Here is a 20,721-nt window from a genome sequence, read left to right on the forward strand (position 1 = left end):
AAATCTTGTTGCCCCTAGGGACAAGGAGATCCTCGAGTACACCAAGTGATGCTATGTAATTTTGGCCCTTAGTTTAAAACTGTTGGATGAATAAAGACCCTTACAATCTATAGCTGGGCAGAAAAGAGATAGTCAGAGCTTCAGTTCCCAGACTTGGTCTGAGGCAGAGACCACAAGAGGAGAGGGAGAAGGTAGAGAGAGGAGATTGCACCATGGTATAAGGGATCATGAGAACTGGCCATGAGGGTCGGTCAGTCGGAGTAAGAGTGGCCTAGGTGGGGCATGGCAAGTCATATCTTGGGGTTATTAGCAGGGAAGTAGACATAATGATATAGAGAGTAGATAACTGTCCAGATCTAGTGCTGTCTAAGGCTTATTATAAATATAAATGTTTTGTATCTTTTATCTGGGAATTAAGTGTTCTAAGGCAGGGTAGAAACCCCTGGTTAATTATTACTACAACACATATCTAATGGGTGACAATATTTGGTGATTTTTGGAATAATTGGAACTTGTGTCAGATCCATTACTCACCAGTTCTTCATCTGCATAATGTTCTCCTGAAGTAATTTAAAAATTACACCAAGTATGAGCATCAGAAGTTTCCAAGGCTTCTAACAGCTCAGTGGATTCCCTCAATGGCACCAAAACGAGTAGTTAGCTTTGTTGGTAGATCTTTTACTCACTACAGACTCTTGCTTGAGTTTTATAGATGCCCAATTCTGAGGCAGATGAGATTGATACAGTCTTAGTAATGACTTAGTCATGTTAATAGATGTCTGGATTTCACTGCCTTAAAAATTTCTAGCCAACATCACAATGTCCCTCAACTTTGTTATTTGGCATTAGTTATTTTATTTGGATAAGTGACCAAGTAGACACTTCAAAGTAAAAAGTCAAATTAGTTTAGGGCTTTATAAGCGATTTACTTGGTGCTCTTCAAATGGTATGTTTTAATGTTTGGTAAATCACATGCGTCTCTTTCTCAACTGCATAGGTATATTTACCTCACTCTTTTATCATTTCACAATGCTTAGAATTGTTTCCTTGGACTTTTAAAAAGTTGTTTCTCCACCTAAGGAATGAATGTCTGTGAAGCTCTCTGAGTGGAACTGAGTATTAATTTCCTATGTTCTGCTTAGTCATTTCCTAGAGAAAATTTAAATATGGACCTGAGGGAGTTCACACCTCTCTTTAGGGATGCTATAACTATGATTCTGTTGTAGGTTACCTATCATATAATGTAATGGTTGATTTTATTTAGATTCCACAGAAATTCAATGATACCACTCTTTGTTCTGTCTGCCATGGTGTTTCCAGAAAAGCTTAGCATTTGATTTGGTACATGAGACACTGCTTAGCACTGTGAGGTGGCACAAATTACTCACTTAGGGCCTGGAAAGTTTGTAATACAGAAGGTTGAATCACTCCCTTATTTTGACAAGGACATTAAACTTTCTCCGGTCGTGAGACTTCTATGCTATAGGGTTTCTACACTAAAGCTTACCAGAGACTTAGAGCATTGTCCTCTACCCATCTGTCCCTTCAACCTGTTTAAGTTATACTACTGACTCTCATGATTCTTTCAATTGTAGAGATCATGAAACCGTTTCACTTTATAATCTTTTGAGTCACCTAATGCATTGATATCTGCTTGCTGTGTTTCTGTGGAGAACCTTGATTATTATATGTAGCAGACAAACACAAAAACTAGTCATGAACTGAGAGACTTACTAGGACAGAAAAAGTTATTTGACATCTAAACCTCCACCCAATTTGTTCCAGATTTTAAAAAGTCTCCAAGAAATGAAAATGCTTTGTTTTATGTTTTACTTCCTTTTAAAAACTTATTTTTCTTATTATTATCAATTGATTGATAGATTGATAGATAGATCTAGATATATATTGTCAGTTACTAGCCTTTGTGTTGGGAATGGTTTGGCATTGAACCCAAACCTTACTGTCAGTGATTTTTACAATGCTACTTATCTGCCATTTTAGAAATTAGATCAGGCAGGATGCTAGGAGGGTTCGGGTACCAATGGCTAGTAAGGGCCCAAGGAGAGGAAGAAGCCAAGCTGCCAAAGGATTTGAGTACCATGGGGTATGGGTGTTGGGCCCATAGCATACCTGGAGATTACACTAGAGATATTTGAACATTTGTTTGTTTTGTTCTACCAGTCCAGATTCACTGACATAGAAACAACATTCCTCCCCCAATGCAATGCAAGAACTTCTGTGTTCAGCAGTTATTAAGTCCAGAGCCCTTTGGTTTCGTAGAAGGTCATCTGTCACTGGAGAGACTCTAGACTGTCTGTGGTGGAAGCTGTGACCTGGTCAAGCTTGTCCTGGAAGCTGTTAGCTGGGTGTGGTGTCTGGTACTTTTGCTCTGAAGACACACAAACTTTTAAAGGTTATATTGTAGGTACATTTCTGCTTTAACAACACATGGAATGTACAGTGTGCACAAATCAACAAATGATAATTCTCTGTTCTATGTTTGAGCATGTGAAAAGGTATCTGTCAAGTTTATAAGTCTGTTTGGATTGCATAATCAAACTGTAATATAAATCTCCATCTGGGCCATATGAAAGGATAGCATTCAATAAAAAGTCATGAGGACCAGGTAGCCAAAGGTTTATTGGTTATTCATGTCCCACCATGTCTGTAGTCAAAGTATTTCAGGAGGATTTCTTGGTCAAATCTAATTTTTATTAGCTTTGAAGGAATCCTCAGCCTTTTGCTTCTTGTTGAAACAAGACAAAACCCTCTTCTCCAACACAATTCATGACTTATATTCTGAGGTTAACCCACTCTTAGGTATATAAGCAGATTAATTCAGCAATTCTTTCTATAATCCAGTGGTTTTGTTTAACAGCTGTGTTACTACAAGACCCCCGAAGCTGGGCCTCCGCTCAAGTCCAGGGATGAGCTGGCCAGCACCCCAGTGTCCTGAGAGAAAACCACACCTGGATGCAAACTGCAAGAGGTTTTATTATCAGCTAGCTGAGTCCCTCCGCCCTGCAGGGCAGGGGAGTTCGACCCTGAGTGGTGACAGTAGGGGGCTTTTAACAGCTAGCTGAGGAATTGGGAGGAGTTGGGAGGAGAGTTGGGAGGAGTTGGAAGGAGAGTTGGCTACAGCTCCTTTTTGGTGAGAGGGGGAGTGAGCTGCAGCCTCCTCTCCAGCTTCTATCTCCATGTCCTTGGCACAGGAAGGCAGGCATCTCTGGTTGTACAGTATAGAAACAAAAAGGTCTTTTGCTGGCTATAGAGAACAAAGAGCTTCTTTCTAGCTGTATTTTTAGAGATCAGGGAAAACAAGCTTGGGGAACATCCAGAGGCTTTACCTTCCAGGGAGAAACGCTCTAAGTCGGGGTCTCACATTACCTGTTTCATTGATTTTTAAGAAACTTTGAAATAAACAAAGCATCATTTATCCCACCTACTTAGAATAGCCGAGAAAGGAAATGCCATGCTAACCTATGGCCTGTGTAAAGAAGCCTAGAGAGGGATAGTTAAAAGGCAACATTTTGGGGGAGTTTTAGATCTTTGTGTGTGCTTTACTACCAAACTGTGGCTGAAAAATGTTCTTAGCATTCGAAAGTTATCAGAATTTCTATAAAGAAGATTCTCTGTGTGTATAAAAAACAATGAAATAAAAAGTGTTTCTTTGTAACCCTACAAAACTGACTGCACAAAACTCAGAACTTTAGAAACTAAATTCCTGGAATTAATTTTGCTCCCATGAAGGGAATACATTAGTTTTTTAGATTGGTAACTACTAGAATGTTTCATAGGTAGTATTAGTCAATAGAAAACTCCATACATTACAAGAGATGACAAGATGCCAATGTAAAATATTTTTAGTGTAATCAGTTAACAGTTCCTATAAAATAAACTGGCCCAAATAAAGGTCTTACTAAGTCATAAAGTAGGACACGCACAGCAGCAGTCTATTATCAAATGGAAGTGGTATATAAGTGATCAGGCCTGAGCAGGTCCTGAAGGCACAAGCAAGTTATGTGAAGAAGTTGCTCAAATGCCTATGGTTTCTACTCCCGTTACAATACCATCTGCTGCCAAGCATACACCTATAGCCTCATGGGGTGTTTTCTATGATCAGTGACTGAAGAAGAGACTAATACACTTCCAATTGTTGCATCTCATGTTGGGCATCAGCTGCTTTTCCCCTGAGGGTATCCAGGTATCATTGCACACTGGGCTGTATTGGAGGAAATGAGGCTTGGCTAGGTTGAGTGGGTTAGGTAGGATCTTGGTCTTCTCTGGAGAAATATTTCAGTGAAACAGATTTCCTTATTGGTGGGGAAAAGGGAGTATATATAAACCTTGGGGAGTGGGTAGGGGGTTGGGGGTGAGTGTAATGTACATGTAATTAATGTAATCAACTGGGGCTGAGGTACTGGGAATGCTTCATTTGCATAAAGAGACATTCTGGGTGCTTGCTGGACATGTCCTTATAAGGATAGAGGAAATTTAACCTAAAACCTGGCTGCCATATTATGTGACCACCGCAAGAGTGGCAGAGGTGGGATTGTATGGCTTATGTGGTTTGAGACACGTGGCTCAGAACAAGGAGTCTTATTTCTGGTCTTGGGATAAGATTTTCGGGGTTTGGACACATTTCAATTTCACTCTTGCTCCGGGTCAGCTCCCCTGGTCATACATCTTTCCAGACCCCCACTCTTCTGCTCCATGATGGCAATGGCCAAGTCAAGCCCAGAGCAAAGATATATTCTTTACTCTATTCTTGCCTCCAGCACTTATATTCTATCAGCTTCTCTTCCATTATTTTACTTGAGACTTGAAGAGGGTATTGTGTCCATAAGTGTTTTCTTTTAGGGCTGGACATTGAGCCATTTTTGCCACAGCAACAGCATAGACCATAGCACCAGACACTTAGTCCTAGGAAGACACAGTACATTACTCCAGTCATAGCATAATCCAAGGCAATGAGCTAGGGCGTCATAGATTATAATTTGTCAGTATTCAATTTTAAATTGCTAAGATACATTACCGTATCATGTATACATGCACAGCATGCTTTCCCAATGACTACATATGTGACATTTCAGTGGCTGCATATTCAATGCATTTTATTTTGGAGCACTACCTTTATCAGTCATGAATTTTCCCAATTTAGCATACACAAAAAATTCTCTAGTGGTAAACTTAGTCAAAACGTTCATCTTCAGAATGGCATCTAAAGCTCCAGTTGCAGGGAAGAAGACAGTAAGAAATTTCTATAGCAAGTATCTTTTTAGTCCATTAAGTGTCCCACATATATCTGTAAATCATCTATCTTTCTATTATCTCTATTTGTCTATCTATCTATCTATCTATCTATCTATCTATCTATCTATCTATCTATCTATCTATCTATCTATCAGCCATCTGTCATATTAAGACAGATTTCTAGTGGCTGCCATTCTATATGCCAATGAGAAGATGCTAGTTTGATTTTGTCTCTTTAGACATAATGGGTATACACACACACACACCCCTGCATGTATATATAAATGTATATATAGTCTTCCATCCATAGTTTTGTACCATTCATATTAATCAATCCTAGACCATAGTTCTTCTAGTCTGGATACTCTAGATATGGGTATTGAGGACTAAGAGCTTGAACCAGAGAATGTCAGTCACACTTCCCTCAATATCTTCTGGGTACCTAGGAAGTATATACACAGTGGAAGGTATCTCATGTATACACAGTGGGAGGTCATTCAGACTTAACTCCAGCCTTTTTCATCTGCTGGCCTCTAATCTTTAACCAGCCACTCCCCTCAGTTAGTACTTGTGTCCTGGGAAGAGGTATCTCACCACACATTAAGGTTTTTAGAGGGGATTAGCCTCTCCATCTTGCTGTGTTATTCTGCCTTGGCTGGAGATAGGAGGAGCAGCAGGCTACCTCTACTTCTGCAAAACAAAGGTTTTCCCTCTGTCAGTGCCTTGATCCTTTGGATTACAATAGACACAGCCTTCAGCTCAGATTTCAGGGCTGACAGACCCCTCTCCCAAACTGATCAGTCCTTTTGCACAGAGTCATGGTGGACAGCAGGTGTGTGTTTGTCTGGTTTCTGCTGCCTTTTAGGTGGCCTTTGAGGGCTTGAGGGACTGTTCTTCCACCCGAACATTCTAAAACTTCTTTCCTTACGCACATTCTTTTACATAGCCTCTTACCCTTTCTATGCTCCTGGCATCCCAGACTTGAGGAAAGAATCCTCCCAGTCATTTGCTTTAATCCATGGTTTCCTTTGGCCTGGTACATTTTAGTAAGTCAGTCAGATTTCCTAAGTGTGCACTCAACTTTAGTTCTGGTATGAAATATAATGCAGTGTGTGTGTGTGTGTGTGTGTGTGTGTGTGTGTATGTTTTATTTTTATTTATTTTTGTTTGTTTGTTTTTGTTTATTTTGGAGGATTTTGTTGTATTGAGTTTTTGTTAGCTCTTGGAGAAAGCTTAAAGTTGGATGGATATGGAAGGGGAGAGGATCTAGAGGCACTTGGGGGAGGAAATGAGTATGATCAAAAGATATTTAAATTTAAAATTTGTTTTAAATAATAAAAACAAAAATTTAAAAATGTAAGAAATTTAGAGAGTTGGGGTGTGTGTGAATCTCTAGCAGAAGATTCCTGGAATCTAGATAAGAGAGGACAATAGAAAACCAGAGAATTAGACTGGACGTTCAAACTCCATCATCAAGGAGATCTTCCTGCAGGGCTCAGAATAGGGTCCTAACAATCTTCTCAGTCCACAGCAAGTGGGAAAAGAGCCAACTCTCTCAGCAAGTGTTGATCTTCATTAAAAGAGAAAGCCACACAGACTGAAATGTCTTTTTTTTTTTTTAAGATTTATTTATTTATTATATGTGAGTACACTGTAGCTGTCTTCAGACACTCCAGAAGAGGGCATTTCTTTATGGATGGTTGTGAGCCACCATGTGGTTGCTGGGATTTGAACTCAGGACCTTCTGAAGAGCAGTCAGTGCTCTTACTGGCTGAGCCATCTTTCCAGCCCAGACTGAACTTTCTTAAAGCAGAACAAGGACAGCTGAAACCAGATACCTGCTAAGGGAGTCTTTCCTTTCATTGGGAACAAGCAAAAGAAATGTCTCTTAAGTACTGCCATTTTGTTTTCAGACTCTATTTAGTTATAGGGGGGAATTAAGTTTAAGGTCCCAGGTCCTAGGGGAGCTGAGGACTTCTCAAAAAGCTGATCAGCTTCTGTTATTCATCTTGTGTTCCAGAATATAATGACTGTTCCTAACCTCAGCTCCTGTTATTCATCCCTTGTTCCCCAAAACATAATGACTGTTCCTAACTACAAATGAACAAATGGATTTGATTGGTTGTACTGTAAAACCTACATTCTGTATCAGGTGACATAGACCAACCACATAAGTAAAGCCTTTATTCATAAGTCCTGATTGGTGATGAAATACAATAACTTGGCAAAGATGTTTTTGATTTTCAAGCTTTAGTACTCTGTGATATTCTGACTTGAGGTTGCAGTCAAGCTCTCAAGCCTGTTTTGCAGCCCTAATTGATCAGTAACAGCTTGATTACATAAATTTTGTCATCTGTCTTGACCTGGTGTTTGAGTATTGTTGGATCTAAGCAAACTCCATAACACTTTGACTAGAGAGACAGAAAGAAAGAAAGATGAGGACAAACACAGAGAAGAAAGGAGAAAAAACAGGAGAGTTTGAAAGAGACCATGGAGAGGTAGGGTGCACCAAGGAGCCAAGAGGAGTGGTTCCTGAATCCTACATAGATTATCCACCTCAATCCTTGACACAAAATGAGAGCCCAAAGAAATGGCCGATCCACCCACAAAGGAGAACTGCTCTGGGACACTTAGATAACATCAGCCAAACCACTGATGCTCATTCAAGGTACTGGTCCTCCTTACAAGTCTCCCTCCCATCCTCTCGTGTAAAGGGCAACCTAATACTCTTCAACGGTGCTCCAGGATATTTAACACACAGCTGCATAGACGATCTCTTTTCTCCTCTAACTCAGCAAATGTACTGCATGACTCCAGCCATGTCATTCTGAGGTCAGATGCCTACTCAGAGAGGAAAATAATTCTACAGGGAATTGACTTCTCTTGGACCAATCAAGATTGAGCACTGCTGTCTGGCTATGAGAATCGGAGACATTTCGTTTCCTAGCTATAAAGCTGAAGTGACTACACACATTGAGACAAGAAGTGGCTAGCCCTATGAGAAGGAGGTGTTGGCCTGTGCCTTTCTGAGCCTGGAACATTTCACATATTTTCTCATTCCATCCACTGCTGAGCAAACGTCACTATTTCAATTTGTGGCTGAGTAAAGTTCCACTCTGTTCAGGTACCACATTCTCTGAGTTGGGGATTACATTTGAGTTCCTTGCTGCACTTCTCTGGATACTATATCCTGGGTTTTGACTGAAGCCTGTTGCTCTGGCCTGATGGCAAACTAGACAAGGAAGGACAGATGCTTCACTATCTCTGTCTGTGGCACTGAGGTCACCAAGCAGCTCTGGAAACTTGTGTTACTTTTTTTCTTAAGCCTTTAGAGAGGTCTGCTTCTGCATTCTGATTCCTCTGAGGAATTGCTGAAGTGCTTAGAGAAATTCTTTACTTTCATTCAAAACAAACAAACAAACAAACAAACAACAACAACAGCAACAACACCACCTGCCAAGTTTCTCTAAGTTTAAAGATATGGGAACATGTAGGTAAAATGTTAGAAATCAACCATTGCCTACCAGGGCAGAGTGAGTTTCATACTGATGAGTTTGGGATGTACAGTTTGGCAGGATATCGCTTAGACCCACAGCATAAAGTTGATTAAATTGTAATTCAAACTCCTTGATAAAACTGGTCAGTTGACTCCAAAACAGACAGGAAGATAAAAGATAAAAATAATAGAGCAAAGGCTCAGACGATGAGAAGGCAGCTTTATTTATTAAATTGTTTTCATTTCATGACACTTCAGAGGACAAAGAGGAAATTTCTGTTTTTTTTTTTTGTTTTTTTTTTTTTTTTAAGATACAAATTTAAAATCACCTAAAGTGGCTTTGGCTCTTTTAATTGAGCCAAGTACCCCTCCCCATTTATTACATACAAAATTATTAGATACCCCTAAAGGGCTTTAGCCCTTCTTTGAGGAAGCTGGAGGAGCCTGAGATTCCTGATAAAGTATTTTGTACAAAAGTTCTTGCTTGCTTTATCCGGATTTCCACGACAACAGGGGGTTTCACAGAATATGAGGAGCACAGTAGACAGGCTGTGACTGTGCAGACTCATGAGCAGGCTGCAAGCACCCAGCATTCCAACACACAGTGAACCTGACTCATTCTGCTAGCTGGAGACTTTGTCTCTGCCACTGCCTGCTTTGTTAGGGGTCAGGACAGGTCTTAAAACTAAACTAAATGACCAGCAATTCCATATTTTTAAATAGTTGTGTGGCCTCTGCCACACATACATACACAACTGTCTGTCTGTCTATCATCTGTCTGCCACACTCTAGGATACATTAGCCTGGCCTAATCTGTGATCTGGGGCTTTTAGGGGCAAGTGAATGTTGGAGGGGGGCCCCCATCTCCAGCTCCTGACACTTGGTCCTCCACATGCAAATGCTTATTAATTTTCAAAGTTTTTATCTGTTATTGTATGCATGTGTATCTGCATGTATTGTGTACCACAGTTTTCAGTTAGCTTCCACCACGGCTCCCAGGGATTGAATTCAGGCATTATTCTTGTGCAGCAGCAAATTCTTTTTTTTTTTTTTTTTATTAGATATTTTCTTCATTTACATTTCAAATGCTATCTCGAAAGTTCCCTAGACCCTCCCCCCCGCCCTACTCCCCTACCCACCCACTCCCATTTCTTGGCCCTGGCTTTCCCCTGTATTGGGGCATATAAAGTTTGCAAGACCAAGGGGCCTCTCTTCCCAGTGATGGCCGACTAGGCCATCTTCTGCTACATATGCAGCTAGAGACACAAGCTCTGGGGGTACTAGTTAGTTCATATTGTTGTTCCACCTATAGGGTGCAGCAAATTCTTTTTACCTAAGGAATGCCTTGATGCTACTGTGTGTGTGTGTGTGTGTATTTTTCATATAAGTATGTACTGTATGCTGGGCATATTTCCCCCCCCCCCCCACACACTATTATCCTCCCTTTTCTCACCTCTCCTATCATTTCTCTTTATCTCTCAGTGCAGTTTTACTTTGTTCATGTCACAGAGACAGTCATGCTTTTATGTATCTGCAAGAAACATAGAAGCACACACACACTGAGTAAAACAAAAATAAATTTAAGAACTAAATATACATCTAGTCTTTTTGTTCAATATTCATTAACATGTGCTTTTGCTTTGATTTTTTTCGACAATTCATGTATAATAATTAATGGTCAATCAGCTTGAAAAATGTCCTTGATGTTGATAATGGAGTTTTCACTGAGATCCTTGGGGTTTTCATAAGTGTTATACTGTCTTCAGGTGAAAATGAATTATCTCAGCCTTTTTTATTCTTATATAAGTATACACACACACACACACTCACTCACATAATAGTGTTTATATTAATATCAACAAAAATCTTCACCATAATAATGATGGAATAGGGCCTTATGTCAACTTCTAATTCATAATAGCAACAGGACTTAAACTAAAGGACTCCATTCTGACCACAGCCCTCTGCTGTCCATTAGGGTGGTTGCCACTTAGTGGTAGCTCACTCAACAAGCAGGAAAACAGAAGGCTGGTGTTGCTGCGACCTCTTCTGGCCAAATGTCGCCATGCGTGTCTCCTGAAGAAATGAGGATGTGCATACTAGGTCTGGGGTGCCACCTTGTGGAAGCAAGAGTTTATTGCACCTGAGCAGTGTCTTTTTCACATAGTTGCCTTAGTTTGCTCAAGTCTGAGAGTAGGGGGAAATCCGAGTCACCCTCATCACAAGAACATTTCTTGTCTCAAAAGGAAGCCCAATCTTAGTCATAAGGAAAGGCACACTTGATGTCCAATGAGATTCATGCTCACCCCTCAACCTGGAAAAAGTCCAAACGAAGGACTTTCAGACATATTATTAATGCAAGGGAACCCAGGGTACTGAATATCCCTGGACAACTCAGACCAGTGTCTTCTGTCTAATCTAATAGAATACTGTCTCCAAGTACCCAGGTAAAAGTTCTTATTCTACAAATCATGTCAGATGTCATAAATTCTATAAACATATAGCATAATTTATAACAAGCTAAAAGGAACGAAGAAACAGCCTGTTATGGTGGTGGCCCACTATTAGTCTGAGAACTCAAGGAGGATGGCAGAGACAGGCAGATATCAGGGAGTGAACATCCTGGTCTATGTAAATAGTTCTAGGCTAAACAGAAACAGAAAGTCTCTGTTCCAAAATACGATTTTCAGTAATTGACACCTAAGATGAATGTGTGATTGCAGACATTATAGTGTGTCCTTTCTGGGTGCACAGTATAAGCTCAAATTTTATAATCCCATGAGAACATTCATGAGAAATGAAGAAACCAGAGACACTGGGCAGATACGAATAGTAACAGGAATGGCAGTGCCACCTCTATGTAAATGCCAGGGAGGGGTAGGGAGAGGGGGCACAGCTGCAAAAGCATCACCTGCAGGATCTAAGTGAGGACTGCCTGAGAGACCAAGGATTGCTGGTACAGACAATGCCAGACAATCGGACACTGCTGTTTAGAAGAAATATTTCTTGGGACCAGTGGGATATGGGTGGAGGGTATTAAAAGAGCTTGCTGCGGAATTTCTTATCTGCTTCCAGAGTTTGTGTTGTTGACTCTGGGCCACCTCACCTCCCACCCCCAAGGGCTGGTAGAGTCGGACATTGAGTAGTCCAGGGCACAGGCAGCACAGGAGTAATTAAAACATTAATATAAAAATGTAAAACTAAGTTTTACAGGTGATATTTTAAAAGCCAAAGTGGCTGACCTTGTACTGCTTAAAAAATGTCTAGTTAGATAGCTCAGAGGGTCAAGGTGTTTTTTTGCCAAACCTGAGGACCCTTGGGACCCATATGGTGGAAGGTAAGAACTAACTTCTATAAGTTCTTCTCTTATGTCAAGGCGTGCACTACTATCCACCTCCCAATAGTAAACAAACAAAAATATTTGAGAAAAAAGGTCCATACAAAAAATATAAAAATAAACAGGTTAGTAAATCTACATGTACTTTGTTTAGAAGTACAACTATACCTATTGCTATTTTACACAAATATCCAGAATCTTACAGCATTCTTTTATTTAGGGTAGCCCGTCATTTCCATATCTTTGGGACCAGTGTCATTTATGGAACAACTTTAAGTTAAGCCATATATGTAGTATTACCATCTAAATCTAGAAGGAATAACACTGAAAAAACGAATTTGTAAAGACTGATGGTCCCTGGGTAGCCATTCAGAGAGAGTCTTTTATGGTTATGGTGAGCAACTTTGCTTACTATTTCCCATCAAACAATACTTCCCATGTAAATTGAAGCAATACTGTAGTACACGGTTGTAGGTGATTTTGACTGCCTGCATGGTTCTGACATTTTTGTGGCTCCGTTGAGTAAAGAGGAATCCAGGGTTTTCTGCCTAAGGAATTCTTTTTGTAACTTGGCTGAAACTCAGACCTGTACACCGTTCTCTCTCTCTCTCTCTCTCTCTCTCTCTCTCTCTCTCTCTCTCTCTCTCTCCTTATGTCTATAAGTGTTTTGCCTGCTTGTATGGGTAGATGCACCATGAGCTTGACAGGTGTGGGTGGAATCCAAAAGATATCTTTGCCTATCCTGGAACTGGAGTACAGGTGGCTGATAGCCTCTGTGTGGGTAGTGGGAACCAAACCCAGATCCTCTGATTTTAACTGCTGAGATATCTTTCCAGCCTCCACTCAACCCTTCTCTCTTCTTCTATACTTTGGTCTTTCTCTAGTCTCTTTGAATCTACCTGCCATAACAAAAGAACTTCCAGGGTTACAAAAACTGAAAACAAAACAAAACCAAATCCAAAGATACATTCTGGTAGCCCCAGGCGTCCTCCAGGAGTAACTGTGGCTGCTCACCCATACCTCTTTCTTAGGATTTCTCACAGTCTTCTAACTCCAAATGGCAGGGTATCAGATGGAGACAGTGGTGCTATGTCACCGGTTAGTAGATACTAACTCATTACTGAGGAATACTGAATGGCTGAGAAGCACCTGAAAAAATGTTCAACATCCTTAATCAACAGGGAAATGCAAATCAAAACAACCTTGAGATTCTACCTCACACCAGTCAGAATGGCTAAGATAAAAAATTCAGGTGACAGCAGATGCTGGTGAGAATGTGGAGAAAGAGGAACACTCCTCCACTGCTGGTGGGATTGCAAGCTTGTACAATCATTCTGGAAGTCAGTCTGGAGGTTCCTCAGAATATTGGACATAATACTACCGGAAGATCCAGCAATACCTCTCCTGGGCATATACCCAGAAGTTCTAACTGGTAATAAGAACACATGCTCCACTATGTTCATAGCAGCCTTATTTATAATAGCCAGAAGCTGGAAAGAACCCAGATGTCCCTCAACAGAAGAATGGATACCGAAAATGTGGTACATTCACACAATGGAGTACTACTCAGCTATTAAAAACAATGAATTTATGAAATTCTTGGACAAATGGATGTATCTGGAGGATATCACCCTTAGTGAGGTAACCCAGTCACAAAAGAAGTCATTAGATATGTACTCACTGATAAGTGGATATTAGCCCAGAAACATAGAACACCCAAGATACAATTTGCAAAACACAAGAAAATCAAGAAGAGGGAAGACCAATGGGTGGATACTTCATTCCTCCTTAGAATAGGGAACAAAATACCCATGAAAGGAGTTACAGAGACAAAGTTTGGAGCTAAGACGAAAGGATGGTCTATCCAGAGACTACCCCACCTGGGGATCCATCCCATAATCATCCACCAAACCCAGACACTATTGCATATGCCAGCAAGATTTTGATGAAGGGAGCCTGGTATAGCTGTCTCATATGAGGCTATGCCAGTGCCTGGCAAATATAGAAGTGGATGCTCACAGTCATCTATAAGATGGAACACAGGGCCCCCAATGGAGAAGCTAAAGAAAGCACCCAAGGAGCTGAAGGGGTCTGCAACCCTATAGGTGGAACAACAATATGAACTAACCAGTACCCCCAGAGCTCGTGTCTCTAGCTGCATATGTAGCAGAAGATGGCCTAGTCGGCCATCACTGGGAAGAGAGGCCCCTTGGTCTTGCAAACTTTATATGCCCCAGTACAGGGGAATGTCAGGGCCAAGAAGTGGGAGTGGATGGGTAGGGGAGCAGGGCGGGGGAAAGTTATGGGGAATTTTCGGGATAGCATTTGAAATGTACATAAGGAAAATATCTAATAAAAAAATAAAATGTCAAAAAAGACATATATATATATATATATATATATATATATCAATTTAGTAAGCTTTTGCTTTTGCAAACAGCATTAAACTCATTTTATAACTCTTAAAAAAATTGACCAATGACATTTGACAAAAAGGACAGAAGATAGATAGCATGTCCAGCCTGCTGTGAACCACCTCATTTATTCATCAAAAATGCATAAAGACCGATTTGCCCAAAAAGGCCCCCGAACACTGTCTATAGTTTCATTTCGTTGATTTGGTATCTCTCTATTTGTTTCTTTGCTTTGTTGAGACATGGGTTTTTTTGTATAGCTCTGGCTGCTCTGGGATTGGCACTGTAGATCATGCTGGCCTTAAACTCAGAGATTAGCCTGCCCTTGTGCCCAGAATACTGGGATCAAAGGCATGTGCCACCACTGCTAGCCCTGAATTGGGGCCTTCTTTACACATGGATCAGGACTATCTATGGTCAGTATGTTTCTGTTCTGGGACCCCTTGGTTAATTAATTAATTAGTTATATGTGTGAGGGGAGTGTCCCTCAGTGTTTACATGAAGATCAAAGGACAAATGCAGGTGTCTTTTTTCTTCTTACAGATGAGGTCTAGGAACACAATAAATTAAGTTGCTATGCCTGGGAGACTTTTATTGCATGAACTGTCTGAGGTCACTGGCTCTGGGTGATTTATTAATTTGTTTGCTAGTTTACTTAAGATATGGTTTAGCTATGCATCATTGAGTAGCCTAGAACTCAATGTAGGAAAGTCTGCTCTTGAATTCACATATGGCTGCTCGTCTTCCTGGTGTTAGTATTAAAAGCCTGCATTACCATTCCCAGTCCAGGTACCTTTTTATTTTTAATTTTCTCTTTGAGGCAGAGTCTTTCTGTGTACCCAAGACATTTCAGGAACTCAGTAAGTACAGCAGGATGGCCTGCAAATCAGAGATCTGCCTTCTTCAGCTTCCTCAATGATTGGATTAAAGACATATACATCCTCTCCCAGCTCAGGAGACATTTCAAAGCACTGACAGTAAACTCAAGAAAACCTCTCCCATTTCACTTGGGGCAGGACTAAGCAATTACAGTGAGAGTTGCTTTGCCTTGCAGGTCAATGTTATCAACAGATTTTATCAAATGATGCCACCAGTCAGTCAAAGTAGGAAGAGGTGTTTAGCAGCATCTGATTCTATCTAAAGCTTTATGATCAACTGAAGTCTCATGGAAGAAGTAGACAGGGTTCGCTGGGAGCATATGGTGAGCATGAAATACTTTCCCCAGGACAATCTAGAAGATAAGATGCACATGGATGTTGCTGACCTGCTTCTTGTCTGTCTGTGAACCCTGAGAATGCCTCGTGCACTAAGAAGTCAGATGACGTTACACCATACCATGTGTGTAGGTGGCCAAAGTTGTTAGTTGTTGCTTATTGTTGTTGTTGTTATTTTGGTTGAGGATCTGGTCTTCATGTTTTACTTGGGCTGAGAGGAACCTCTGTTTCTTCTAGGCTTCCTTTGCAAACTAATCCTATGTGAGGATATGTCAAAGGAAGACCTTGCTTTGCCAGTTTCTTTTGGAAGTACAGAGGAATCTTTTCCTCTTCCTGGAGCAACATTCTGCTGCTATTCTGGTTTATGTTACATGGTTGGTTTTACCAATGGAGATATCAGTGAAGTCAAATGGTTGCTTTCATCATGGTGTGGTCACCAGAGATGACAACTGCCATTCGCATGGTGGCTTCCATCTTGATAAGCTCTGTTGGAGTATAGGAGTTGCCCCACAAACCACATTGATCTCAGTTAAACAGGCATGGTTTATGGAATGCACTCCCCAAGACTAACCAACCAGGGCAACAGCTTAAAGCTGTGTAATGGATGTTTCTTGGGGCCAGCTTATAAAGGCTAAAATCACAAAGCCCACAATGAGCTCATATGCAGGTGTTGGAAGTGCTGCCTGGTGGTTTTCCCTGACGCAATCCAGTTTAGACATAATAGTTGATCTTTAATTTATTGATCTTAATATTGTGATCTTAATATTTATTGATCTTAATATTGATCTTAATATTTATTGATCTCAATATTATGATCATAATAGTTGATCATAATATTGATCTTTAATTTGATGGGTCCTAAATGAAGCTTGTAGTTGTAGAATTTCTTAAGGTTAACAAACCTCATAACATACAGAACGTAACAGAGTATGTAGCTCTAAATCAAGTTATTTTTCTGTATCAATGACTGGTAGGCATATTACAGCAACAATATGAAAAAGCTGGCATGCATGGAACAAAATGGTTACAGCTATGCTAGGGCAGCAGGCCTTAACAATCACCTCTTTGAGTTGTCCCAGTCAGTCAAATCACTGACTCAAACATTTCCTCTGAGGCCAGGGGGACCAGTTAAACAAACTTTTATACCAGACTTTGTCAGCATTTTGTTCTCTTCCTTTCTCTGTTTCTTTATTTTATTAAGTTTAGACTTTTAAAAAAATTATGTCTGAATGATTAGCATAGAAACAGTATTGTTCACCTAGACAGCTGACATTAGGACATTGTCATTGGGGTCCAGGAAGACTGAAATGCATCTGTCTCTGTGTGTACAAGTGTATGATTTTCTATGTATTTCTGTGTATATGAGAATGTGTATTTGTGTGTGTGAGTAACTTTTTTTGTGCATGTGTAAAAGTAACTTTTATTCTTCTGTAGTGATTGTTGTATCTGATGCTGTTTTGCCCAGATTGCAAAAACCCCAAAGAGACCACCAGGAACCACAACTCCAATGCAAGTATATGAGAGTCTTTGTTTAAGCTTGAGCTTGGGCCACAAACCTTCTTGATGCAATAGGATAGGAGAGTGACTTTGAGGTCTAGGGGAAGGGATTTGTAGAGTAAAAAGTCAAAAGTGGGGGGTTCCAAGCCTTGACATTACATGATTGGGTAAAAAGTTTATGGGGAAGTTGACCTTTAAAATGATTTAGGTTGGCACCTATTGTTTTAGGTGCCAAGGCTGCAAGCCTCTGGCCCAGCCATCTGGATCTCCTGAGTGCAAAGAATGCAGGAAAGGGAGTGTTGCTAGGAAACATTATCTAATAGAACCAGCCACTCCCAGCAGCTGCAGCTGGCCAGATGTATTTCATCCTGTGACCTGGTCCTCTGCTTAAGCTTATTTTTCTCACTTAGGTCTCTCAATGCTTACTGCCTCTGTCTGCTAACTTAGGCCTAGAGGCTTTAGCCTCCATACAATCTTATCTAGGCCTAGAATGTTTTAAGTCTCTGAGACTTGCTGACTGTTTCAATCTAGCTTCTCTTGACTTCTTAGCTTCTGTTTGGCCTCAAATTAACTCTGGAAATCTGTCTAATCTTCTGGTTCCTTCCCATTCTCTGGTTCGTTCTGTCTTCATCTATGTTTAGCTTGTTCTCTCTATGCAACCTGTATCTGTACAGCTGTCCCAGAAAAACTGCCTTTTTTTTTTTTCTCACTGCACTGCTGTCATAAGTAGCTTCCCTTTCCTCTCTTCTCATGAGAGTTGAGCATATCCTATTCTGTCAAATCTTTCTCTGATTCATCACTTTGTCTAACACTCAATTAGATCAATGGGTCTTCCTTCTACAAAGTAACTTTATTATTATTGTTTGGGACCAAGGGTCAGCCATACCACAGCTAGAAACAAGTTTTTCTGGTAAACAATACAATTTTAAAGTTCACAGGGTAATCAAATATCCTGCAATAAATGTGTTTGTGTGTCACTGAGTATGTTTCTTTGTGTGTAAGTGTTTTTTTGTGTGTGTGACTGTGTGTTTGTGAGTGAGCATGTTTGAATGTATGTGTCTGTGTAAATATTTGTGTTTTGTGAGTATTACGCATTTATGTGTGTGTTTGTGAGTTTGTGTGAGTATTTGTGAATGTGTGTGAGGGAGTTTGTATGTCTTTGTGTTTGTGTTTGTTTTTATATGTTTGAATGTGTGTATTTATTTGTGTGAGTGTTCTTGTAATAAGTGTGTATGTGTGTTTGTGTATGTGATTATGTTTGTGTGTATGTGTTTGTGTATGAGATGTATATGTTTTCATGTTTGAATGTGTGTTTTTGGTATATGTGTGTGTGAGTATGTGTCAATTTGTGTGTTTTATGTGTGTGTTTGTTTATGTATGTTTGTGAGTATGTGTGTTTATGTGTGTGAGTATATTTTGTTTTATGTGTTTTTTTGTGTGTGAGTGTTTAGGTCTGTGAGTGTATGTGAATGGGTGTTACTGTGTGTCAGTGTGCTTGTTTGAATGTATGAGTGTAAGTGTGTGTTTTGTGTCCGTGAGTGTGATTGTTTTTGTGTGTTTGAGAGTGTGTTTGTGTGTGTATGAGTATGTGAGTGTGTGCATATATAATTTTATGTGATTGTGTGTAAATGTATGTGTTTGTGTGTAAATGAGTATATGTCTTTGTGTATATAAGTAAGTTTGTGTATGTGTGAGTATGCGTGTTTGTGTATGAGTATCTGTGAATGTGTGTGTTGGTGTGGTCTGTATGTGGTCTGTACGAATATGTGTTTGTATATGTAAGTGAATATGTGTGTGTATGTTTATATTTGTGGATGATTGTGTTTTACTGTTTCTGTTTGTGTGTTTGTGTCTGTGTGAATGTGTGTTTGTGAATGTGTGAGGAGAACAGAACACTCAAAATTCTTGATTTCTTAAACATATTTTGCTTTCACATATTTAAACTATATCTAGTAATCACTAGGATGGATGTAGCATGGATTTAAATATAGATCACTGTTTTTGTGCAGTTTTCTTATCTTGAAAGAACTTTGAGGGTCATTTTTAAGGAACATATAAGCAATTGAATATGATCAAAGAAAAGTGGTCATTTGTAAAAACCATACAACATCATTGTAGAGATCACTAAATACAGTTTAAACACTAAAGAACTTAGTAAGATTCAGAGAGCAGGAACTCCATGTGTCCTCTTTACAAACATATGCACAAATGAAAACTATCAGGAACAGTGGCCTATTTGTAAAAAATGTTGATACATCCACTGTAGACATTACTAGACACAGGCTAAACAATTGAAAATGTAGCATGTTTAGGAGAGCAAGATCTTTGGGTGTTCTGTAAACATACATAAGTGCAAGTGAAGAGAACTAGCAATGAACAATGGCCTTTTGAAATAAACCATACTAAATCAATTGCAGAGAGTACTTATATACAATTTGAACCCATGAAAATCCACTATGTTTCAGAGGACAGAAATATTGAGTGTGTTCTTTAAAAAAAAAACATATGGGCAGTCCTTTCAGAGCTCCATCTTCCTTCTGATCCACACCTGTACATGCAACCACAGATCTGCACCCCATTCCCTAGCCCACAGCTCTGTCTGCCTCCTAGGAGGCTTGCTCTAATCTGGGAAACACAGGACAAACAGCTCCACTCTCCCATCCATACCTATTCCTGCAATTGAGGATCTGTACTCCATACCCCAGCCCACAGCTCTGCTTACATTCTGTGGGGCCTGCTGTCATCTGGGAGAACCAATCCCAGATGATTGCTATTCCCAGGGACTACTAGGCCAGCCAACACCATCGATAACTAGATGGCTAAAGGCAAGTGTAAGAACAAAATCAACAGAACCTCAGTACAATATGGTACATTAAAGCTCAGCTCTTTTACTATAGCAAGTCTTGGATATACTAACACACCTGAAGAGCAAGGCTATGGTATTCAATCTCATCTTATGAATATGATAGAGGTTTTTAATGAGGAAATAAATAAATCTCTTAAAGAAATACAGGAAAACATATTCAAACTGATAGAACCCTTTAAAGAGGAAACAAATAAATTCCTTAAAGAAATACTGGAACATACAATGAAACATGTGAAGAAAATGAATAAGACTGTTCAAGACCTAAAGATGGAAATAGAATCAACAAAGAAAATAGAAATGGAGGCGACCCTGGAGATTGAAAACCTAGGAAAGAGAACAGAAACTACAGATATAAGTATCACTAACAGAATACAAGAGATGGAACAGAGAATCTCAGGAATAGAAGATACAATAAAAGAAATAAATACATCTATCAAAGAAAATGCCAAATCTGAAAAGTTTCTAACTCAAAACATCCAGGAAATTTGCAAAGCTATGAAAAGATCAAACCTAGGAATAATAGGATAGAAGAGGGTGAAATTTCCTAGTTCAAATGAACTGAAAATATCCTTCTCAATAAAATCATAGAAAAGCTCATCCGGCTGGATCAGCGCCGGGGTAGCGGGAGCGCAGGGTTGCCTGAC

The 20,721-nt window shown here is 39.9% G+C and overlaps 1 pseudogene; it reads left to right on the top strand.

Annotated features, from left to right (window-relative positions):
* The first annotated feature begins 227 nt into the window (after positions 1–227).
* LOC110305829 overlaps positions 228–20,721 on the top strand; it is a 33,496-nt pseudogene continuing 13,002 nt past the window's right edge.

The sequence above is a fragment of the Mus caroli genome, chromosome 2 (assembly GCF_900094665.2).
Source record: "Mus caroli chromosome 2, CAROLI_EIJ_v1.1, whole genome shotgun sequence".
Taxonomy (NCBI): Eukaryota; Metazoa; Chordata; class Mammalia; order Rodentia; family Muridae; genus Mus; species Mus caroli.